Source organism: Onychostoma macrolepis, chromosome 04 (genome assembly GCF_012432095.1).
Source record: "Onychostoma macrolepis isolate SWU-2019 chromosome 04, ASM1243209v1, whole genome shotgun sequence".
Classification (NCBI taxonomy): Eukaryota; Metazoa; Chordata; class Actinopteri; order Cypriniformes; family Cyprinidae; genus Onychostoma; species Onychostoma macrolepis.
Genome location: NC_081158.1, coordinates 12,177,938 through 12,204,160, shown reverse-complemented (window position 1 = coordinate 12,204,160; position 26,223 = coordinate 12,177,938). Strand labels below are relative to the sequence as shown.

Genomic DNA, 26,223 nt, shown 5'->3' with positions numbered 1-26,223 from the left:
GTTTGGAATCATCTTTCTGCAATTGTTGATGAGATGCCCTGTGAGACTGGGGTTTAGATTGGCTATAATTGTGTAAGAGCGCTGGCACTAAGACAAGTGATCTCAGGAGAGAATGATGAACCCTATGCTGTCAAAACTGATCTAGGTTGGAGCATTGTTGGACCTTCATTACCCCAGCTTGATTCTTCCAGTGTCACAAGTGTCTGCCATAGACTTTCTGTCAAAGAAATTCCTCCATTGACTCCAGCAGATGTTACACGTGTTTTCGATTTTAATGACAACAAAACCTTATCCCAAGATGACATCACATTTTTGAACAAATTAAGTGATGGTATAAGGAAAAATAGTTCTGGACACTATGAAATGCCTCTACCCTTTAAAGAAAGACCTAAGCTGCCAGACAGCAGACAACTTGCCCTTGTGAGACTTAATCATATAAAGGGGTACATTATTTGGTGTAATGCAATGTGTTTATGTAGCGCCCTCACCGCCTGATGAGGGGAGATCACCATCAGAGTCTCTGTATTTTCTTGTTTTCTTGATGAACATTAAAAGCATTGCAACACATTTGATCAAGTTTTTTTCCATTTCAACATAGCTGAGACATGAGTGACCTGAGAGTGTTTAAATTACATGAAATACATTTTTAACTGGCAACACGTTCATGGTACTTTCCTTTAAGATGTTCTTTCAAACATATGAACAGTACAGGTATTCAAACACTTTATTCACCCTTTTTACCCATTTAGAATATTCTCAGTGTTTCTTTTAGGTTTCAGAGAACTCATAACAGTTAAATTTAGACAAATAATCATTTTATAGATACATTTTATATACTCACATAATGTGAACATGACTTGATGAACTGTTACAATCGATTTGATGTACACATTTTAACTGATAAGCTCTTCGGGATGTTATCTGCATTTTACAGGAAAGTATATGAAACTTAATCAACTATTTAACTTTCAGAACACACATTTGTTGGTTTTTGTCACATTTATCACAAATGTGTTATTTTTGTATTTCGCTCAAATACATTACATTGCAGTCATTGACGACGAGAACACGTCTCCATCATTAGCATGGAATGTGTGATTAGCACACGCTTAACTCGATACAAACTTTTAAATATCCGAAAACAACAACATATTGATCCTTAAAAGGATCAAATTTGCATTTCTCATAACGTATACACATTAAGAAGGCATTTTTTTTTACATTTTCAAGAATGTTACACCTGATGAGGGGAGATGTGAATAGTTAATGAAATACAGGACACGGAGCTGCTGCTTCACCATCAGAGTCTCTGTATTTTCTGAGCAGCGCGCCCCTCCCCAAACAGGTGAACACTTCCCAGGGAAAAACAATCAAGCAATCAGTGAATCATTCAAGCTGAGCAGGGAACATTAATCGTCACAGATAAGACCCTATAAAGTGCATTCAAAAAACATACATTCACTTGTTTTAAGTTCAGCGTTACTCTAACACAATTTATTTATTAATTTTTTTCTTAGTTTTACACATTTATTTATTATTCTTTTTTTCTTTTTTTTCTTTGAATCACCACATTTACGTGGTTCGTGGTTAAAAAAACACATTATTTTCCACATACTGTACATTATTGTTGCACCTCTATGCTCTGCCTTTCTGAAACGCGTTGATTTTTACAAAGCTCATCGTTCTGAGAAGCGAGGCGTGCTCTGATTGGCCAGCTATCCGGTGCGTTGTGATTGGCCGAATACCTCAAGCATGAGATGGAAATGTTACGCCCCTCACCGTATTGTGATGGTGTTTCCTGGCAAGACGAGACTAAAACAATAAAACCCATTACAAACGAGGCATTTGTGGCATATCGGGACATAATTACTGATTATAAATATTGCACCACGTAAACATTACCATGTCTGCATTTGTGATCAGAGAAACGACAAACAACAAGCACTACTCTACACTGCTCAAAACTCGCGTTTGAATAGTCAGTGGCAGAAACGTACTTACAGGCTGTGAGTCAGAAGCGCCAGACTGTCCTTTCAAAGTTGGAATTGCCCCACTTTATAGAAACAGTCTTTGAGTACAGCTGGCAGGCTACTCCCAGGTTCAGGAAATAGTCCTCCGTAAAATGCGCTGCACACACTCTAATATTTGGGTTGAACTGTTCTGGAACAGTGTTGTAAATACAACTTAACCACTGATTTCTAGTTGTGTCCTCTTTTGGAAGCCCAAACAATCATGGTGTCTACCACCCTAAGAAACCGGACAAGTTGAGAGTTGTTTTTGATTGTTCTGTCAGGTATGATGGAATCAGTTTGAATGATTGTCTTCTTCAAGGACCTGACTTGATGAACAATTTGGTTGGTGTTCTTGAATTTGTGATGTTGAGAAAATGTTTCATCAGTTCCATGTGTGTGAAGCAGACAGAGATTTTCTGCGATTCTTGTGGTGGAAAAATGGAGACTTGAAAGAACAACCTCGAGAATACTACTCCTCACTTGTAAATGTGTTACACATCATTTGAAGATCTTTCTTACCTGTTACAAATTATCTGTAGGTGTATACAAGACATTTACTAATCACTTATAAATGACTTACAACTGAACTTTATTATAAAGTGTTACCAAATTTTGTTAATGATTTTGTTAAGACACCAAATAAGTTTGGTTTGGTTTTGATTGTTTATGGAGCTGGTGTCTGGATTCAACCTGTTTGTCTATGCTTTGTTCTAAAAGCATTTGAAGCAAATTTAGACAAGTATTCCAGTGTTGTCCACGTGCAAGTTTAAATGGTTCATTTACATTTTACTGCATTTTTGGATATAACTGTTAGAATTACCATATGTGCCTATTACTTATTGTATGGTAAAAATTTATTTATTTATTTATTTATTTTTTACATTTATGATGGTCATTGTTTCTGTTGTGAAAACTACAAAACTGTGGTTTTTGTTCTTTTGTTGATTTAAAGTGTAATTTGCAGCATTTCTGAATACATTTACACACTTTTGTGTTGTGATCTTGCTGATCTTTTTCTTTCAGTTGAAATAAACTGATAAAGCAATAACTTCATGTTTGTCATTTGTAAATAGGGGGTTCAGTTACTCTGACAAGAATAGAAGCAAAATAAGAAAATCATTGTATGAACAAATCAATTTAGGTTAGCTAAACAAGGTATTGTTACTTAGAAGAACTATAAAACAATTGTTGAGAAAACTCAAAAGTCTTACTGCATCAAGTTTTTTAAGTATTCTCAACATTTTATACGGTGAGACCCCATGCTGTGCCTCTAAGAGACATGGCAGCAAACAGCAGATATACTAATTGGCTGTGGCATTATTATTAGCGTGACCACTTCCAATGTCTGAGTTTATATCTTAGCTGTATAATTTGCAATGCTTTGCCAGTGATAAACACAGCTAAACTTATAAGAAAATGTCTCACTTTTATATGGCCCAACTGAAAGTTACCTACATGTGACACATGTGACTTATCCTTCTTTCCCTAGATCAAAGATATAGCCTTTGTGACACATCAATGAATGCCAACCACCTGCACTGGTACGTTTGGTCACATCTTTCTCTTGATGTTGGAAAATTGCTCTAATAAGGATAAGTTTAATAATGGAATTTTTTTTCTGTATCTCTAACAGCAGTTAAAAGGATCATCCTGGAGCAGATTGGGGAACTTCACATCAAGGTGGACCATTTGACAGCCATTGTTCAATGTCTCAGTCAAAACAGGGCTCAAGAGCAACAACCTCAGAGCAATGACTTTGACCATTTACTTCCCATCTCCACACTTCATGAGTTAAATTGCTTTCATGAAAGACTTCTTCGAGATTTTAAGAAACGTGGTTTGTTCTCTTAAACTTCGAGGTGCGTATACAGTGTGTAAGCAACCTCAAAACGGGGAGTTGATCAGTTTAGTCAATTATTTGTGTTGGCCTGCACAAATCCGAACAGGATGGTTTTTTCCAAACTAACAAGATATGTGACAGAAAATAGGATTTAGATTGTCTGTCTGTAGATTCATTGATAAAAATTTAAATAAAAAGTGTTTATATAAACAAATCATTATTAGCCTATTGGTTAATGTCCAGCAGTGTATCTGATTTCTTAACCAATTAAGATAAAAAAATAAAATATACACTACCAGTCAAATGTTTTTGAACAGTAAGATTTTTCATGTTTTTGATCCCCCCGGATCTTTCTATTCTTCAGAGAATCCTGAAAAAATGTATTCAGCTGTTTTAAATATTATTATTAATAATAAAATTATATATATATATATATATATATATATATATATATATTTTTTTTTTTTTTTTTTTAAGCAGCAAATTAGCATATTAGAATGATTTTTGAAGGATCAGAATTTTACAATTTTACAATTATAGAATTTTCCCAGAGTGAAATCCATACATTGTCTAGCTCACCGGTTGCAGTCTGGCTGCAGTCAGTTTGAAGTGTTCGTCCTGAAGCTGTACAGCTTGTTTCATCAGTCACACAAGAATGCAAGATTATTGAATGAAGTAGCAGATGATCTGAACATTGGCAGAATCTTCACCATTAGATGGGTTGCCAGTAGCTTCAACATAGTAAAAGCAGTGTGGAAAAGTTTTCCTGCATTAGCAAAACATTTCAAAACAGAGAGTGAAGATTCTTCACGCACCGATGTTGCAAAAAAAAAAAAAAAAAAGTACAAATGAGCTTTCAAAGCACCTCACAAATTCAAGCTTTCTGTCTGATTTGGCATGTATGAAGGATGGTCTTCGGGAACTCAGATCCTCTCACTGAAACTGCAGAAAAGAGAAACCACACTTGTTGACAGCAGCCGCTACATAGAGCAGACAGTTGAAGTTCTCCAAGCACTGAAACTCTAAGAAGGAAAATCTTCTAGAAAGGCTGAACAAAGTATCTCATCTTGCCAGTTTAAGGGTATGGACATCACTGGTGAGAGAGAGAGGAAGCGTTTCTCTTTGAACCACTGAAAGCATCCGGCAGATTGTGTGCTGCTGAGTCAAGTGCGCATTATCGATCATTATTCTGATAAAAATATTTTCTTTGTTCTCAGAGTTTAATTTCTGCAATATAACACAATTTAAGGCAAAGATGTTCACAGCTAAGTTAACATTAACACATAGTGTCTATTCCAGAAGCAGCACATTCATATTTCCATTTATAGAAACTCATCTTAACTCTATAGAATCTTTTAACTTCTGGATAATTACGGCATGTATTCTGTCTGCTAAACTCCATTCATAAGAGCGGGGTTGGTCTATATTTAATCTAAATTTGTAAATATAAAGCATCCTGTTTACTTTATCTCCATCACACAGTAAAAGTGTGTAGAGTCCAGTCGAGAGTGAGTGGCGCTGCACACATAATTATGCTGGTTATTTTTTATAAATCCTGATGTGTGACAAGCTTTATAGATCGGGCCTGTCTGACCAGCGCAAATGTATTTTGCGTTACATGAATGAATTCAATTATGAAGAACGCTGATTGGAGACACTTTTTATTTTTAATCAATGGTTTTCAAAGAGAGGTGGAGACAGAACTGACTTGTGATGGGGACATGAAGCCACCCGTCCCACCTACAAGTTATGCCAGTGCAAAACTGTCATGGTTCCCCATTTTTTCAGCTCTTCTTCCCAATCAGGTTTCCCGATTTTCAGGGCCACTGGTAAGAGGTTCCTGTGGTTTCATCCTCAAACCATCCTCGACTTCAAGGCGACCATTGACAGGTTCCTCCAGTGATGGATCTTCACTCCTGTCATCGTGGATTTCTTGATCTAAAAAGGGAATTGTTTTATTCAAACAATTCATTAAATATTGCATAACCATACTTTTGGTTCTCATATTACAGACACTAAACATGCTTTGAATTCTTCTTGACTTTTCTCTCTCTTTGAAGAAGGGCAATTAGCCCCAGTGTGGTAAATAATACCATTCTTAAATGGTTAAGTTCTGTAGTCTGCAAGAAAAAGGCTCTAGTAATTGTAACTAGAATGAGCTGCTAACTGCAAGTGATGGAGACTGAGAGCATATAGCTGTGATGTCACTTTCCAAACATTCTAATGCTGCTTTTAGAGCGCCGTTTGTGATTGGTCCATTTTGTGTTGTGGGCGGGGCTTCTGCGAACCTGCTTTATAACTGATATCTTGTTTTGTACTGTCTGTTGTTATTATTATCAGGCTGTGATATTAATGTTTACAGTCTTTCTAGAGAAACACATGATGAAGAATCTGTTAGTCCTAACCATTTTCTACAGTTTGAATGGAAATAAATGCATTTAATTTGTGTGTAAAGACAGTGTAGTTTTATAAAATTAATGAACACTGAAATCTATGAATCTGTCATTTTTATAGACCACAATAAAACAGATTTTCAAGCTGCCAGACAAAATTAAATATATTGCTATTCTTTTTTATTGGTATATTTCAAGTTAATATTAAAAAGTTTCTATAAAAACACTGATTTCTCTTGTGGTGTGAATAAGAAAACAAACACTTAAACTGCAAGCATAAGCAGAAATAAATTATAAAAATGAAAAGAGCCTTGAGATAAAGGTTTCAGATAAAGTTTTGAGCTGCAAAAGATATTTTCACATTCATTTGAATTTGACGTCCTATGACATGAGATTCGTCTAAATATATGTCAACACTTACACCACATATGTGACCCTGGACCACAAAACCAGCCTTAAGTGTCAATTTTTTGGATAAATAAGCTTTCCACTGATACATGGTTTGTTAGGATTGGACAATATTTGGCCGAGATACAACTATTTGAAAAAAAATCAAAATATTAAGAAAAATGCCTTTTAAAGTTGTCCAAATAAATTCTTAGCAATGCATTACTACTCAAAAATGACATTTTGATATATTTAAAGTAGTAAATTTACAAAATATCTCCATGGAATATGATCTTTACTTAATATCCTAATGATTTTTGTCATAAAAGAAAAATCTATTTTGACACATACAGTGTATTTTTGGCTATTGCTATAAATTTACCCCAGCGACTTAAGACTGGTTTTGTGGTCCAGGTTCACGTATTATCATCACACGCCTTATGACAGTAAACATGTTTAGAGGGGTATTTTTGACTACACATTAAAAGGGAGTGATTTCTTTTAAAAGTCAGTGCCTCTAATTCAGCAGAAACTTTATGTGCAGATTCTGTCTGGAGCTGATAACGATGCTCTTCTGGAATTGACAGCCATTTTTTCACTGTACAGTTAATTCAGCAAATGAATTAACAGATTAAATGCTGGCACAAAAGAGATCCTCAGATGCCTCGATAAAGGGTAATCCAATGTTCACAACCTGGGTGACGACTTCATTTGATTCACGCTGTTTTTGACCCTCATTTTAAGTTTTGCTTGCAGAAATGTTCATTTGAAACTGCTCCGAATGCTTGTGACTTCTGTCTTTGAAATCTCCTGCACAGAAACTGTGATCTAAACAACATGCTGGTTTTTATCCCGTGATGTTTCAGAGGCCAGCGTGTGAAACTGATGTGTGCTCTGCAGAAAGAGCTTCGCTGCTTATATTCTCACAGATAAACACACAACCTTTGAGCTGTGAGAGAGAACAACATCTTCTGCAGGTTTCTTTTCCTCTTCTTCTGTTCAGTGTATTTCCTCTCTCTCTTGTTTGTGTGTGTTTTTCCTGAATCACTGTTTTATGTTTTCTTCTTCCTGTAGTCACAGATGGAGACGTAAGAAACAAGAATGCTAAAATATGTGTTATGCAGCATTTTCAAACAGTACTATCCACCTTTTTTCATGCAAGACCGATTGGTGCCATGTCTAACTTTCATGTGTCTGGCTTCAAGTTTCAGCTTTGCATCTCAGAAATAAATTATATTTTAAAATATAATAAAATAGAAAACCATTGTTTTAATATTTCACAAAATTACTGTATGTAAATATATATTTGCAGTTATGTATGTATGTATACTTTCAGTGTCAAAAGCAGCAAGCTGATTCTTATAAATGTACAAAATTTTATTTTTAATACCACTCTCTTAACCTTTTCAGTGGTGAGTTTAGAATATCTCAGCTGTCCCCCTGGAGTGAGTTTTTTAACGGCCATAGAACGTTGGGATGTATTACGTTTCAGTTTCCATGGTGACGCATCAACATTGAGACCTGAAATTGGCGCTTTAATGCTGCCTGGCCAGGAGTTTTTTTTTTTTTTATTATTATTATTATTATTATTAAATGTTCTAATTATAATAAACTTTTCGTGTTGTTTTCTTTTCATGCCAAATTTAATCATAAATGTGTTGCAGCAAGACGGGTTATGGTTAAGGCCGCAGTTTGTTTACATTGCAAAGCGGCGTGGGTTTCACGTGACTCAGAGAAAAGTTTTCAGTCACGTGACTTCTGCCGCGTGCGGCTGGGCATAACAATTATTAGCTACAACACTGGGCTCTTTGCAAAGACGCAGCACAAGCCAGTCAATTTTACTTCTATTTCAAGCCACGAACACTGGATCACTCTCAAAAACAAACATATGAACACAAACACTTGTGTTTTAGAAACAGGAAGATATTTGGACCAGGAAACTCGTGCTTACCAGCATGTGCAGGAGGATGGAAGTCGTGCATTATTTGTACTTGGCGATCACACAAGGTATTATGATTATGTATTGCAAATCTATTATTCTCTTATATTTTATTATTTGAAATTTAATCTCGTTAATTTTATTCTAAGCAAGAAATAACATCAACCAGAATGACATGTCGATGAAACAACGTGCATGCATCCTTTGAAAGTGCCAAAATATCCAAATACTATTAATGAAAACGCGAAGCCAATGATAGTTTTGAACCATTTTTTTTAAACCAAAGTTGGTTTGGTGCAGTTTACTTAGTTTCACAAAAATAAAGGTGGCTTAACAGCATGAAGAGATTTACATATCTTGTATGTGTAGAACAGCATTGTGTAGAACAGTCATCAAAATGTTTTTACAGCAATTACGAAGTATTTAGAATATATCATTAAATATCTAAATATAATGAAATTCTATAATATTAATTATGATAATAATTGTAAATATAATTACAATTACAGCATGACATTGCTAAATCATTCCTAAATTACACTATTATTTACAAGGTTGATATAATAGCTGTGTGATATAATAGCTGTGTGATATAAAAGCTACACGTTGTTTGTGTGTGTGTGTGTGTGTGTGTTTTATATATTTTACACTTTAAACAATATACATTATTTACACAGTAAAAAGAACAAGTATTGTTATAGTACTATAACATTTTTTTTTTCTTTCTCTCTCAGAAATAGGCAGAAGTGTGGTACTGTTCAAAGCACTCTGTTGGACACAGTGCTGTGTTGCAAGGTTTGCACATGAACCTCGTCTTTTGCCTTTTCTGTGGGCACTTTTTAGTGGTCAGGCAAACCTTGCAGTGCCTGCGTGTGTTCTTCCCCTGTTGGACAGTTGTAGGGATCTCAGAGGGGAAATGCCGAGCAGTGAGACGAAGTGGGTTGTAAGCAGGAGGGCGACCACCGGAAGATGGCTTCCGGGGAGTGTGGTGTTCTCCCACAAGTTGGCGAACAAGATTTTGACGGAACTTTCGGTATGTCAGGCTAGAATCATTCTTCACCTTGTAAAAAATGAATGCATTGTGTACTGCAAGGTCCAAAAAATGGAAGAACAGTTTCTTGTACCATTTTAAAGTCTTACGAGTACAGCCAACAAAACTGTCCATCATATCGACCTTATCCACAGCACCCATTTTTTTATTATAGTCCAGCACGCATTGGGGTTTGATTTTCTCATTTCCAGTGGTGTGGTCTATCTTTCCAGAGGGTGACATCTCTGCTGAGTGGACTGTTGTCAGCATGTGGACATCGCGTTTGTCATGCCACTTCACTGCCAGCATTTCTTCGCAACTTTTAAAGTCCACCTCCCCTCTGGACATCCTGTCTCGGAAGCGTGGCATGCCCTTTCTGTTGGCCCTCACTGTTCCACAAGCCCCGGTTTTACCTCTCAGCAGGTGACAGAAAAGAGAAGGACTGGTATACCAGTTGTCCACATACAAAGTATGCCCTCTCCCCAGGTATGGCTTCAGCAGTGTCAGCACTACTGAGCCAGACACACCAAGTCCTGGAGTGTGTGTGATGTCTGTGCTGGAGCCAGTGTACACTACCACATTGATGACGTACCCAGTCAGAACATCACACAGCATGAAGAGCTTGATTCCGAACCTCTTCCTCTTTGATGGAATGTACTGTCGAAATCCAAGCCGGCCTTTCCACAGCAGCAGTGACTCGTCGATGCACAAGTCCCTGTGAGGAATGAACATCTGTCCAAAGGTAGCCATCAGAGAGGTGAAAACACTTCTAATTTTATTCAGAGGATCCCTGAGATTTGCTGTAGCACTGTCAGCAAAGTGGAGGGCCCTCTGGAGGAGTTGGAACCGATCCAGAGAGAAGAGAGTAGAAAAAAAAGGGGTCTGTATTACTGGATCGGTGGACCAGTAATCTCTCAAGGAGTTTTTTCTTACCAGGCCCATAAGAATAACAGCTGCCAGAAATGTGTAAATTTCATTTACAGTTGTTTCAGGCCACTTTGCCAGTTTCCCAGGGATAGTAGCCGACTCTTTCAGCTGATGAGCATACCTATTGGTCTCCTGCACCACTTGCTCCACAAGTTGCTCATTAATAAATAATCTGAAACATTCTGCCTCAGTAGGATTTGTTAGACTACCTTGAACACCTTTGGTAGTGTTGTCAAAGTCCAGGGCTGGTGGAGAGAATGGATTGGACGTCCAGGTTGGAAGGAAGTCCTCCACAACAGCGCCCTCACTGGCAGGGCCAGCATTGTCAGGGATCGCCGGCGCTACGGAACGATCACAGCCCGCAAGGTTTTCCGGGAGGTGGGCTTCCTCGTCGCTCTCTGACAGCTGTCCGTCACTGCTGCTGCCGGATTCAGCGTCCGAGTCAAAAAGAATGTCCAAAATATCATCACGAGTAAGTTTTCTTTCCATGTTTACTCTGAAGTAATGTGGTCAGGTCAGAGGGAGACACGTCACAACCCCGCCAAACATTCCCGCAAAAAAAAAACATCCCCGCGAACTGGTGCTGTCATGTAGGAAGCCATGTATGTTTGTATACCGTACTATGTAAACAATAAACTTAGTTATGCAATGCATCGGGTGACCGTGTTTCATTGTGCTTATATGCCCTATAAACGTTTGTTGTGGTACTTCTGTGACAGTCATCGTGACATAAAATAATCACATAAAGTGCCTATAAACACTGTTTGACTGAAAGTAAATGACAGCCGCGAAGCCTATGAAAACAAAGACGGCTGCACGCATTTCATTCATACATTGACATTCTTGTGCATATGTGCTCTATAAACTTTTGTCTTGGTGCTTCTGTGACAATCTGAGTGTTCGTGACATAAAATAATCACATAAAGTGCCTATAAACACTGTTTGAATGAACGTAATTGACAGCTGCCTGTGATGAAAACAAAGACGGCTGCGCGCATTTCATTCATAACTGATTTATGCTATATACACTTTTGTTGTGGTGCTTCTGTGAGAATCGAGTGTCCGTGGCATAAAATAGGCTAAGCACATGCGAATATAAACAGTTTTAGTGAATGTAAATGCCAGTCATCAGCCTTAGAAAACAAACACGGCTGCGCTCGTTTCATTTATACATGTTGTGCTTATATGCCCTATACACTTTTGTCTGGTGCTTCTGTGACAATAAGTGTATGTGACAAATTAAATGCATCAATATAAACACTGTTTGAGTGAACGTAATGGCAGGCACACATCAGCCTGTGATGTAAACAAAGACGGCTGCGCTTTGCTACATTGGCATTCTTGTGCTTGTGCCGTAAACTTTTTCCGTGGTACTTCTGACAATTGGAGTGTCCCTGATATAAAATAAGCACATCATGCGAATGTAAACACTATTTGAGTAAAGGTAAATGACCGATCAGATGATGAAAATAAAGATACTGCGCCCGTTTTATTCATATTGTGCTTATGCTCTATAAACATTTGTGTGGTACTAGTGACAATCGGAGTGCTGGCACACTGTTTCAGTGAATATAAATGCCAGCTGCTCATCAGCCTAAAACAAACAGGCTGAGCGCTTTTCATACATTATTGTGCTTATATGCCCTATAAACTTTTGTCTGGCGCTTCTGTGACAGTATAAGTGTGACAAAATAAACGCATCAAGTGCATATAAATGCTGTTTGAGTAGCTAGTTGTGCAAATATGTGAATGACCAGCATTTATCATGCTCGCCTCTCTCTGTGTTGGCGCTAAAAGCAGGAATTTGAAATTTTGAATTTGGCAGTTATGCGACGTCACTGAACGTTCTAAATCCCATATGTGGGACTGTACTCCCAGGGGCACGGAAATGAAAATCCCATATGTGGGACCGTACCGCTCAAAAGGTTAATGCATTAAGCCACGTTAAGCGTGTTAGAATGTCCCTTACTAATTAACGAAATCACAATGTACTGTTTAGACAGTTTATGTATGAATCGTAAGCTTAAAATGCACTCAACTGCAACGTATCTTGAAAACAATACCAGCTAATTTATTGTACATTATATGTTGTTTACCTTCACTCTGGTGTGAGAGGTTGAATTCAGTTTACTCCTCCCACTGGTCCAGACGCTTGCCTTGAGATGAGTCATTTCAATGTGGTCCCCCATCTTCAGGTCCACTAGGGCCTCGTCTCGCCACAATGAGACTTCTATTAGTTTATCGTCACTCCTTAGATGGAAGTCAAGGATGGCCACCTCCCCATCCTTGACAGACATAATTCGCACCACTTGCATCTAGAGAGAGAGAGAGAGAATGAGAGAAAGTGAGCCACATATATCCCCCCATATGAGTCGGCTTATTATAACAAAGACATTTTCTCAACCCTACAATCAGAGATCATTTACTTCCAGTCTATAAATTCAGTTCTATTAATGGGGGATCTGAATGCCAGAACGGGGAAGGAAGTGGACTACATCAGCTCAGATGGAGACAAATATATAAAAAGTTCACTTAATCATCAACAAAAACATTTTGCCAAAACACAACAGAATTATGACAACACAATTAACAGACATGGACCATTCTTGCTCGACTTGAGACTCGAACCTGCAACCTTCAGTTTACAAGTCCGACTCTCTATCCATTAGACCACGACTGCTCCATAAACCCAGAGAGAGAGTATAGACTAAATTATTTCACAGTGATGCCACAGCTGCCATTATCAGACCACAGTCACATAGTCCTCAGTCTCAACTAGGGGTCTGCGATAATATCGTAATTGTTGTTTTAACGATTTGACATTATAGAGTATTTTGCAAAAACCAAACAGAACACCTACGGAGTGCCCGATGAAGGGTCCGTGCGCATTTAGAGTGTGTTCTTTCACTGCATGATTTAGTCTAATAAAATGCATTAAGAATGATAAAAAATTCAAGATATGGGGGCAGAAAATGTGTGTATATTATATATATATCGGTAAAATCACACTTGATGATAATGGAAAAGTCCGAAAATGGACTTTTGGATTAAGAGATATCGCTAAACAAAACAAAATTATTCTGCTGGTGGGAGAAACTGGTGCTGGCAAAACGACTCTCATTAACACCATGGTCAGCTACTTACTGGGAGTGAAGTTTGAGGAAGAAGAGTGGTATGAAATCACAGAAGAAGAAGCAGCCAGAGACCAATCACAATCACAAACCTCTGAAATAACCATGTATGAGGTTTGTCCTGTAAAGAGTCACATATCTCTCACCATCATTGATACTCCAGGACTGGAAAAAGATCTGGAAGTTGCTGAGAATTGGGGCCACTGGTGTCAGACAAAGGAGACATGCAAAATGTGCAGTGTTTTGGAACCCCTGTTCTAAGTTAACAATATAAACTCATTAAAGTCCATGTAAAGCAATATTAAATGTGTGTTCTTAGTTTGTCACACCACAGAAAAAATGTAATGATAAAAAACCCCGCAAAGTAAATAAAATAATGTATCAAAATCTTTAAAAAATAAGCAGTATAAACGCTGGGGGCGTGTCCACTGGCGGTGATGAAACCATGCCCACTCGTGGGAAAGCTGCCGTCTCTCAACTGTCAAATACCGCTACAACCTGAATGGATGCTCCCTCAAGGAGCTTAATTTAAATAAGGAGACCGAGCTGTTTTGTAAATTATCACAACCAGGTAATATGCATTTACATGATGAAGGTATAGCTAGCTAGCAAACTGTAGCCTAACAGTAATGACAGTAACTCGCGATTGAGCAGGCGAACCTCTGATGCTAATGCACTCTAATTATTAGGTGTGTTCGACTTGAAGCAGCGCTGCAGACCGATCAGTGTATGACATCTAAGTACCGCGAGAGTGATTTGAAAGCATAAGGAGCATCTGCTCTCTATAGCTCTCATGGTACTTTAATGTCACACACCGATTCGGTCTGTGCTGCACTGCTTCAAGTTGAACACACCTCTTATTATAGTGTTAGGGGAGGGGCCATGTTCTGTGGCTCGATTGCATCATTGATTCATGATTTTAGCTCCGCCCCAAAAAATCTTGAACACGAAAATGTTGTAAAACTGTTTGATGGTCTAACTCCACAATTAATTACTACATAGTTCACAGTCTTTGTAACATGTTTCAGCAATGCATTTCTAAGATTTAAAATTTGTTTACAATTTTCAGAATTGACTTTACACAGACTTTAAAGAATCAGAAAGAAAAGAGTGTACAAACAAATCTTAACTTACAAAGACAGGAGAGATGTCAATTACAACAACAGGAGGGTTAGCACAACTAGGGTTGTTCCGATTCCGATACTAGTATCGGAAATTCCACCGATGCCACAAAAAATTCTGGCATCAGTATCGGCGAGTACTTGAACCCATGTACCGATCCGATACCATTTTCTTGAACAAGACCTATAGTTATGCGCGCTAGCTTTGTGTAACGCTGCAAATCGGAAATAAATTCTTCTTTGCTACTCAGAATGCAAACACAGGAAGTTGTGCTGTGTTGCCACACAAGCAACCACTATTTAGAGCAGCGAAGAAATACAAACATGTTAGCGCATTGCCAGTAAGTTAAATCACTCGCATATGCGACTAAATCTTCACCCTGGGCGACTAAATGATGTCTAATATTAGCCACTGGCTAATAAATGATCAGATTTTACTGGGAGGCTATGTATAAGTTTAGCACAGAGTAGTAGGCGGCGCTAATGCGCAAACGACAATCTCATTGGCTGGCGCTCACCTATTATTGTCCCTGTTTTGATTTCAGCAAATCAGTTCGAGCCAATGCAGACAACATTATTAATATTCATGAATCCAGTAGCTCGTTAATCCTTAGTGCGTTTTATATGGTTCTTAGTAGAATTCATAGTATGATTATCTTATCAGTATTATTGATAGTTTTTCCCCATTTTTACAGAAACACTGAATGACCAAAAAAGCACCACCAGCAGTCCTAAATTCAGTTAAAATGACTAATATGCATTCATACATGGTTACCAAGTTTTAATTCTAATTGCTAAAATTCTATCATTAAATAATACTTGATTATCATAATATATTTAGAATGCTTGATTGACTGATGTTAAGAGTGTACTTTTAGATATTTAAAAAGATTATACATATTTTTTGTTTACTCACCAGACTATCTATCTATCTATCCATATATGGTGAAGCACACCATAAAATAATTGTATCAATTCATACAGGGCTAGTAGTACACACAGCTGTATAACCAGATACACACCCGGGTATCGGATCAGTACTCGGTATCGGCCGATACTCTGAGCCTAGGTATCGGAATCGGTATCGGGAAGGGAAAAAGGGTATCGGAACATCTCTAAACACAACATCACTAAAGAACTCCCCAGGTAGCAAACATATGTTGATTCAACATTGATTTTTGGTAAAGGTCAGTATCAGTCATCAATCAAATTTCGATGTTGAATCAACATTCACTTTGGTCGGTACATGTTATTAATCCGAAAATAAAATAAAATAAAAATAAAATTGATTCAACATTGAAATGACGTTGACTCATCAACAGATACAGCCGACGCATGTGAAATCATAACATCTGATATATGTTGAAACTTGGTTAGAGGAATTGGAGATCTGTGCGTGCACTTATTTAACTCTCACAGAGAGCGGAAAAGGGTAAGCATAAATATGTATATATTTCTCATTATTTTATATAGTGGTTTGTCCATATATTAATGAATATTACTTAACCTCTGAAGTGGAAGATGAACATTTTTAAACATGAATGACAAAACTCCAGTTTTGTTGTTAATGTTTTATGTAAAAAAAATATTAATTTTGATCTGCAGACTCTTTTGTACAGTCTTGATTGCCTATTTTTTGTTTATTTTGCTTTACTTTTTTCTCTCTACTTTAATGCATTGTGTTTCTTTTATCTATTGTAAAGCACTTTGGTCAGTTGGTTGTGTTTAAATGTGCTCTATAAATAAACATTTATTGACTGACTAGAAACTAAACTACATTCTCTAATTTGTAAATTGTCTCTCATTCATTCATATATATATATATATATATATATATCAGTGGTGTCCGGTAGACCAAAGAAATGAGGCAGATTCCTACCAATGCCATTTTTGACATCTGCATTTGAATAAGTGCGTTTGACAAAACGGTTTCATTTCAGTGTTCTTGTATGGAAAATGTAATTTTCTTCACAGTTTTTTTACCGGTTTGTGCTGTACATTGTCTTTCTGCTGCTTTGCTGTACACTTCTGAACAAAGATGCAAGCTGAAGGAGACTGACCACAGGCAGACGGAAAGTGTTGATGGCAAAACATCTAGAACCTCTGCAAGAATGGAAAAACACATTCACTGTAAATTTATTAATTTCTTCATGCGTGGCAAATAAACTTATTTTTTTTTACCTCTGATTTGTGCTGTATATTGTCTTTCTGCTGCTTTGCTGGAAAAAAGGAACATCTCACAGCTTCATTCCCCCTCAGGACTCTTGGGATTTCCTGTAAAATCACATTACCATCAGTTTCATCATTAGCAGATCAAGAAACCTTTTAACAGTGGTGGGCCGTCAGGGGCAGCAGGGTACGGAGCCCGGGAAGTCACCTGTAGGAGAAAAAAAAAAACCAATCCGTGCCGACGGTTTTGCAATTTGCTGTAGGCCTATTCCACATAATAATATGCAATAAAACAATATACAATATGATTCGTTAACATGTAGGCTACCTAGGAGCTAGCTGCATGAATCCGTGAGTACAGTTTACAAACCCGTGGGAACGGATTGCGAAAGCGTGCGCACGGATTATGAATTTATGGGTACGGATTCAAAAACCGAAGGTACGGTTTACAAAATCTGAGCGCATGGATTGGAAATTCGTGGGTACGGTTTATTAATCCGTGGGCACGATCTGTTAAACCGAGGGAACAGTTTAAGAATTCGAGTACAGTTTATAAACTGAGGGAACGGATTGCAAAACCATCGGCACCGATTGTTTTTTTTTTCTCCTGCAGGTGACTCCTGGGCTCCGTAGCAGGGCCTTCTCTGCTGGCCCTAAAAAAAAAAAAAACATTGTGTAAAAAATGTTTTTATTGATTATTTAGGTAACATTTTCATTTGTGTAATGTCCACAAAATTGCCTATGATTAGTTTAGTTGAGGTTGAACTGGAATATCCTACATAAAAAAAGTCTGAGGCCAGCACTACAGATAGTGCTACCCTTTTGTTGAAAGACGTCACATCTGATGAAAATGACAGCTGCAGTCATCGACGCCTACAACAGATCTTGTTGCCGATCTACTAAAAACACCTTTTTCAAGGCGCTCTTTTGCAGACAAAAGAGAATAACTGAGAAAGGAAGACCTACACCCAAACTGAATTCGCTAACAAAGGCAAGCAAAGTTTTTATGCGCCATTTCAAAGACTGCAACTATGAGTGCTATGAGTGGCTAACAGCTAGCACCGAGCACAAGTTATTTTGTTGGCCGTGTTTACTTTTTAATCCGAGTAAAGGGACATGGAATGATAGACCCATGGACTTTATTTACAAGTGACAGGTGAGTGCTTTATTATTTGACGAGTATTGTATCATGCACATTGTTATGGAGGTGTACGTGGTGCTGTAACGGGAACCACGAGACGTGGGTGATGTGCAACAGTAGTGTAGTGCAAGAGTCAATGTGGTGAGCGAGTGACCTCTGGTGGTGAGTGGACGGAAGACCACGAACCAGATTCGTGACAGGTGCGTTGATAATACTGTGGTGCGATGTGTGGATGTCCAGCGTTTGTACAGTTTTGATGCTTTGGGCGCGTCGTCATTTTAGAGTGATGTGAATGTGCATAGTGACCCGTGTATTGGTGGATTACTTTTACTGACCATGTAGGGAAATTTACTCTGTATTTAATCCACCTTAATCTAGCCTACTGTTGAAATTGTTGATCAGCCCATACAGAAGTCACATAGATTGAAATATGTTTTTAATAAATATATTTAAATATTTTAAATTCAAATAGAAGAAAATATATTTTATACAATATATGTAAATACATTTTGAAATATATATTAAAAATATATTTAAATATTTGATTTTGGCCACTTTTTAATATTTTTCACATATATTAAATACATGTAAATATATTTTTATCGGAAATATTTACATATATTTATTTCCTTTATATGTAAATACATTTAGATATCAGACTATGTAAATACATTAATTTGCAATACATGTCCATATATTAATTCCTAATATTTGTTAACATATTTAAATCTCCACACATGTAAATGTTTTCATTATCGAGATTATGATTTGCCCCTTCATAATAAATAGAATACAAAAAGAATTTGGGCACTGGAAAACTCTCCGGACAATGTAACTTAAAAACAGTGACAATATAAATTGACTTATTAATATAAAGAGTACATTTATCAACACCATTTCAGCATGAACCTACAAATGAAAGATTATCCTTCCGTAAGCATCTAGGGTCAAAACATTATGCAAGTCTCAGTAGGCATTCAACACACTGTATTTAAATATTTAAGATCCATCATTAACTATACACAATTTCTCAACTAATCACATGCTCCTCTATTGAACCTGAATTAAGCATTGTAATACATCAGCTAATCAGGCCCTTAACCAACCCACTTCCAATAATTAATTGGAAATCATGCAAAAAGAAAATAGTTTTTCTTTTTTTTTTAAAAAAAACAAAAAACAAAACAAAAAACATTGCAGGTTGCATTGTTATGCCAGTAGGTGGGAGCAAGAGACTGTCTTGATGAGTTAGTTAACCAATGGAAGAATACTATGTATATCACTTTATGGATATACAGCAAATGTGGGGGGAATTATGATTCACACTGATGCACTTCTGAATAGAAGTATTATAGCAAACCAAGTTTAATGAATCTCACACCTAACATACAGCATTATGGTCATTTCACACTGCCACAAAAACTATTTTCTTTTAAAAAATGCTTATTTTCTTTTGTTTGGTCAGTGCGTTCACCCTGTTGGAGTATAGCAAGTGTAATGGCTTTTAGGTGCTTTGGGGGAAGAAAAACTATATATATACAGTCATGGCCAAAAATATCGGCATCCTTGGTAAATATGATCAAAGAAAGCTGTGAAAATTAATCTGCATTGTTAAACCTTTTGATCTTTTATTTTAAAAATTCACAAAAATCTAACCTTTCATTGGATAATAAGAATTTAAAATGGGAGGAAATATCATTATGAAATAAATGTTTTTCTCAAATACACGTTGGACACAATTATTGGCACCCCTAGAAATTCTTATGAGTAAAATATCTCTGAAGTATATTCCCATTCATATTCACAATTTTGAGCACTCCAGGGTGATTATGAACATGAAATTATCCAGCCATGTCTTCCGGTTTCACAGAAATATAAATAGGAGGGAAAACAAAGCCCAAATTCCCTTAATCATCCATCACAATGAGAAAAACCAAAGATTATATTTGTGATGTGCAGCAAAAGATAATTGAGCTTCACAAATTAGTGAAGTGGCTTTAAGAAAAGAGCTAGAGCAGAGAAAATTCCCATTTCCACCATCAGGGCAATAATTAAGAATTTCCAATCAACAGAAAATGTTACGAAACTGCCTGAAAGAGGACGTGTGTCTATATCGTCCTAATGCACGGTGAGAAGGAGGGTTTGAGTGGCTAAAGACTCTTCAAGGACCACAGCTGGAGAATTGCAGAAAACAGTTGAGTCTCGGGGTCAGAAAACCTTTAAAAAAAAATTGTCAAACAGCACCTACATCACCGCATGGTTTTTCGGGAGGGTTTCAAGAAAAATTCTCCTAGCTCATCCAAAAACAAACTCCAGCAAATTCAGCCGTCAGACACGACTGGAACTTCAAATGGGACTGGCTTCTATGGTCAGATGAAACTAAAAAGATTAGCTTTTTAGCAGCAAACACTCAAGATGGGTTTGGTGAACACTGCTGAAATATACTGCTGTATTTTTGATGTTGTGGGCCTATATTTCTGCTGGAGGTCCTGGACATCTTGTTTAGACACATGGCATGATGGATTCTATCAAATACCAACAGATAAAAACTCAATAAGTGACTGACTCTGTTACAAATCTTATAATGGGCCATGTTTGGATCTTCCAACCGTACAATAATCCAAACACAAACCTCAAAAACAACACAAAAATGGGTCACTGAGCACAAAACCAAGCTTCTGCTGGCCATTCCAGTCCTCTGATCTGAACCCTGTAGAAAATGAGTGAACTGAAGAGAAGCAGCACCAACATGGAGCTGGGAATCTAAAGGGTCTGGAGTGATTCTGAATGAAGGAATGGTCTCTGATCTCTCGTCAGGTGTTGTCTAACCTCCTCAAGCATTATAGGAGAAAATTTAGAGCTGTTAAACTGGCAAATGGAGGTTTCAAAAAGTATTGAATAAAAGGGTGTCGTTAACTGTGGCCAATGTGTATTAGACAAAAATATTTATTTCATAATGATATTTCCCAGTAGCCTATAAGAATTATGATCCGCACTCATGAGAACAGTCTTCCTTTTTTGTTTTATTTTACATTCATCACTGATGGGAAAAAGACACAAACCGACATTGACTATTCAACGAGCAGATAAAGGTGGAGGGATTGTGGTTATGAATACTAATACATACATTGAGAAAATAAAAGTGATGTTACATGATGAGACATTTTATAAGAAACTTGTATTTAACCCGACTGAGTTCTATAAAAAACAAATTGATGACATTTTACAAATAGGATTAGATAGGAAATGAATTAATGAACAAGAATTAAAATACTTAAAAAATGAATATCCTAGGATTCCGGTTTTATACACTTTACCAAAAATTCATAAATCACTAGAAGTTCCTCCAATGCGACCAATTGTTTCAGGGAATGGTTCATTGACAGAAACCATATCTAAATTTCTCGATTCTTTGATTCAACCGATAGTGAAAAAACTGCCATCCTATTTAAAGGACACCACTGATTTTTCAAATAAATTTAATCAATGGCTTGTAACACTCGATGTCACTTTACTCTACACAAATATACCTCATGAAGCAGGTTTGGATGCACTAAATTTTTACTGTAAAGATGATGACAGCAGAGTACCATCACAATATATAGTGGACCTTACAACATTAGTCTTAACCAAGAACTACTTTTTATTTGAGAGAGATTTTTATTTGCAAGTGCAAGGTACAGCGATGGGCACTCCAATAGCACCAAATTATGCCAATTTATTTATGGGCAAATTTGAACAAGATCATGTCCATAATAATAATCCATTTCAGTCAAATATTAAGATTTGGATGCGATATATTGATGATTGTTTTATGATTTGGTCAGGTTCTCAGCAGGAATTAGATTCATTTGTGTCGTTCACCAATTTGAAAATTCCATCAATTAAGTTTACAATTGAAAAAAGATGCGATTCGATAAATTTTTTGGACGTTAAAGTAACAAAGATCAATGAGTCATTACATACAACAGTATTTCGAAAACCAACGGATAAAAATACAATATTGTCTATTGACAGTTAGCATCCAGCTCCTTTAAAACGTAGTTTACCGATCAGTCAATTGCATAGATTAAAACATAATTGTAGTACTGCACATGAATTTGATGAACAGGTAAAACTGCTATTTCAACAATTTCGTTCTAAAGGGTATTGTTATGACCTCTAGGGGTTAGCCGTAACAGAAAAAGAAAACTGTGTTCACACCAGAGAGATGCCAAATAAAGAATTTTATTTTTTATATACGGGAATATCTTCAGGGGCGGACAAGGCCAAAACAATAAACAAAACGAACTTCTTTTTGATAACTAAATAAGCTCAAAGAAAAATAAAGAAAACAAAATACAGACCAACTTCCCTACTTCCCTCAACCATAAACAAAGTGAAAAATATACATAAATAAAATGGCGTCTAGCCCCCTACATCCCTTAATTCGGCAAACGTGTAATAAGAATATATACAAAGTTTCAGGGCGTACACAAAGCAGAATCAGAATCCAAGTCGTAGTCAAAACAGGCAATGTTCAGATAAACAGGAGATATAAAATTTGATCTCAGAACAACAAACACTCAACAGATTTACTATACTCAGAATATCTCTCTCTGGCACGACAATCCACAGGACAACAGTCAATCAGAATTCTAGCAAGGCAGAAGGCAGAAGACAAGTGTTTGGGGCGGTCCTTATATTTGGGAAAGGTGCATAGTGGGACCAATCACCACCTCCAGCTGGTAAACAGAGGCCACACCCACCTGGAACACAAACATGTCTACACACCAGAGCAGAGAGATCAAAACAAAAACAATTCAGATACATAGAATATCTCAAGGTCATAACAGTATCCACAAAGTCGGTTAAATAATGCATTGGATTAGGTTAATAAATTGAATAGACATGATCTTTTGAAAGTAAATAAACCCATTAAAAAAACAGAAAATTTTCAGTAAATTGTTCATTGACATACAATGAGCACAGTAATGCAATAAAATCAATTATTTATAAATATTGGCACATATTATCATCTGATGAATCTCTAAATGACTAATTTCAATATCTTTCATTATTTACTTTTAAAAGATCACGAAACCTATCAGATATGATGGTAAATTCAGATGTAGTAAGGAGAAAAAAGACTGCATATATACAAGGCTGTTTCCCGTGCAGAAACTGTGCTGCATGCCGGAATTTGGTGAAGTGTAAAGAGTTTATGAGTCCAGTAACACAGGAATGTTTTAAAATTACATCTTGTATTGCCTGTTCAACTCGTAATGTGACCTATATGTTAAAATGTCCCTGTCAAAAGATATACAGTATATTGGAAAATCATCGCGTCAGTTGAAATTACGAATTAATGAACATAAATCTAGTATTCATCGACAAGATATAACCTCTTCAGTAGCGAGACATTTTAATGAATTGGGACACGACATCAAGCAATTGGAATGTATAAGAATAGAGGAGGTTTTTGGGTCACGTAGAGGAGGTAATATAAATAAAGAACTATTGAAACGGGAAGCATTTTGGATTCATAAACTTAAATCACTGACGCCAAATGGCATGAAAGAGGTATTAGAACTTTCTGTTTTCCTTTAATGAACTATAATTGGTCGAATTCATCTTTAATGTTTTATATAACAAATCTTGAGTATTTACAATGTGAAAACAATGATTGTTTATGACGATATACTTCTGATATTTTTAATTATTGAATTTTCCATTGTTATACAATTTAAAGTTAATTGGTGGAGTACATATTGATGATTGTCTACTTGGACTGTAGATTTGTATAATAGTGATAAATGAGTGATCCTAGATAATTCTTGCTTTAGTCACGGATGTGTTGTGTGGTGTACTAGCGGATGTGATGTTTTGTATTGTGTATATATACATGAAAATTGTCCAGTAATTAAAATTAAATGTTTTAATGATTTTGGTGATACAACATTGGCTAATGAGTGATGACGTCGACATAATTGGTGATTTGAAAAGTGGGTGGAGGGATTGAATTGCTTTGCACACTGAGGAAGGCTTCGAGCCGAAACGTTTGTCTTTTCCCCATCAGTGATGAATGTAAAATAAAACGAAAAAAGAAGACTGTTCTCGTGAGTGCGGATCATAATTCTTATACTAAGCAATTTAACAGATTGACGCAACAAAATAAAAAGATCAAGTAACGGAAGAGCGCAGTGTAAATGACGTTGTTGAACTGTATAATGATATTTCCCCCCATTTTAAATTCTTATTATCCAATGAAAGGTTAGATTTTTGTGAATTTTTTTTGTAAAAGATCAAAAGGATTAACAATGCAGATTAATTTTCACAGCCTTCTTTGATCATATTTACCAAATGTGCCGATATTTTTGACCATGACTGATATATATATATATAGTTTTCATAATATCTAAAATCAAGTAAAATCTGCATGCACCTAGCTCTGAAGAGAGTATAATATGCTAGTAGACAGCAATTCTTGTGAGTGAGAAGTCTGGTGTGGAGGGTGGATCTGGAGCTGAATTCTGTCCAGGTTGTCACAACATCTCTTGATTATCTGTCTTCACGAACAGCCCTGAAATACAATTCAAACATTAACAATGATTGTTATAAATGTAATGTGAAGCTTTTACATTCACAACACTCAATTTGATCTTGGTGGTGAAGTGTGCAGAAAATTCTGCCGGACTGAAATTTAGTCTTTGGTGAACAGTTTTCCAGAGTGCAATTAAGATTTTAAATTTTAAGCACCTTTCAGGCTTGTGTGAGGTTTCCACAAGCAACAAAGTCTACTTGAACAAACACTTTACTATATTTAAAGTTTAGAAAATCTTACTTCTAATTCCCACTTTCACCGTCCATCTGGTATGGCAGATGACATTACAGACTGTTTCACTTTGAAGTGAGGCACAGTCACGGTACTCGGTTCTGTCTTACCATTATTAATTTTCATTTCAAAGCACTTTTTTATTATCATCTGTGTCTCGTTTTGAATTATGTTGTACCCCTCTGTAGGGTGCAGTGTCCTCAATGCAGTGTTAAACAGGATGGCCTTGTAAGACATACAGGACTCAAAAAAATATTTGATATTTATTTGATATATTTTTTTAATATCTGATAAACTTTTGAATGTTTGAGGTTTTACTTACTAGTCAGATGGTTCATAGTGCCTTGGAGATGTTCTTCAGCAAGAGATCCCCTTCAACTCTGCTGCACGGCCATCAGCATGGAAGAATATAGGAACATAAACAATCTGTCACAGAGCCAACAATATGTAATATACAATGTCAGGTTTATTAGAAATAAACTACAGCAGAGGTGAAATGCAGAAAAGAGAATAATGTACAGAACATATAAAAAAATCTTAAGAAAAGAGAATTTACATTTTTAGGTTTTAAAGATGCATGATGATATAGGTGAAATATATTGTGAAAAATGCACATGAAGTTATTTAAGATCAGATCACCTGTGTTTCCAGTGGCGTACCGTGGGGTTTCAGTCAGGGCCTTCAGTAAGCAACTGTAAACTACATGCACACATCTTACACATCTCTGTTACAGCTAACACAGCCATATGCATATAATACACATATTATGCCGCACATAGGCTCTCAACAACGACGCTGATCAACAATTTCAACAGTAGGCTAGATTAGGGTGGGTTAAATGCAGAGTAAACCTACATGGTCAGTAAAAGTAATCCACCAATACACGGGTCACTATGCACATTCACGTCACTCTAAGATGACGACGCGCCCAAAGCAGCAAAACTGTACTAACGCTGGACATCCACACACCGCACAACAGTATTATCAACGCACCATGTACACCTCCATAACAATGTGCATGATAATACTCATCTAATAATAAAGCACTCAACTGTCACTTGTAAATAAAGTCCATGGGTCTGTCATTCCATGTCCCTTTACTCGGATTAAAAAGTAAACACGGTCAACAAAATAACTTGTGCTCGGTGCTAGCTGTTAGCCACTCATAGCATTCATAGTTGCAGTCTTTGAAATGGCGCATAAAAACTTTGCTGGCCTTTGTTAGTGAATTCAGTTCAGGTCTTCCTTTCTCAGTTATTCTCTTTTGTCTGCAAAAGAGCGCCTTGAAAAAGGCTTTTTTAGTAGATCAGCAACAAGAT

General features: G+C 36.7%; 1 long non-coding RNA gene across 1 annotated transcript; it reads right to left on the bottom strand.

Annotated features, from left to right (window-relative positions):
• Window positions 1-22,194: 22,194 nt before the first annotated feature.
• Window positions 22,195-25,905, bottom strand: LOC131539466 (uncharacterized). Its single transcript, XR_009270871.1, has 3 exons — window positions 25,227-25,905; window positions 24,515-24,652; window positions 22,195-22,855 (listed from the first exon to the last, which is right to left on the bottom strand). It is a non-coding gene; the product is annotated as an uncharacterized LOC131539466 (long non-coding RNA).
• Window positions 25,906-26,223: the final 318 nt, after the last annotated feature.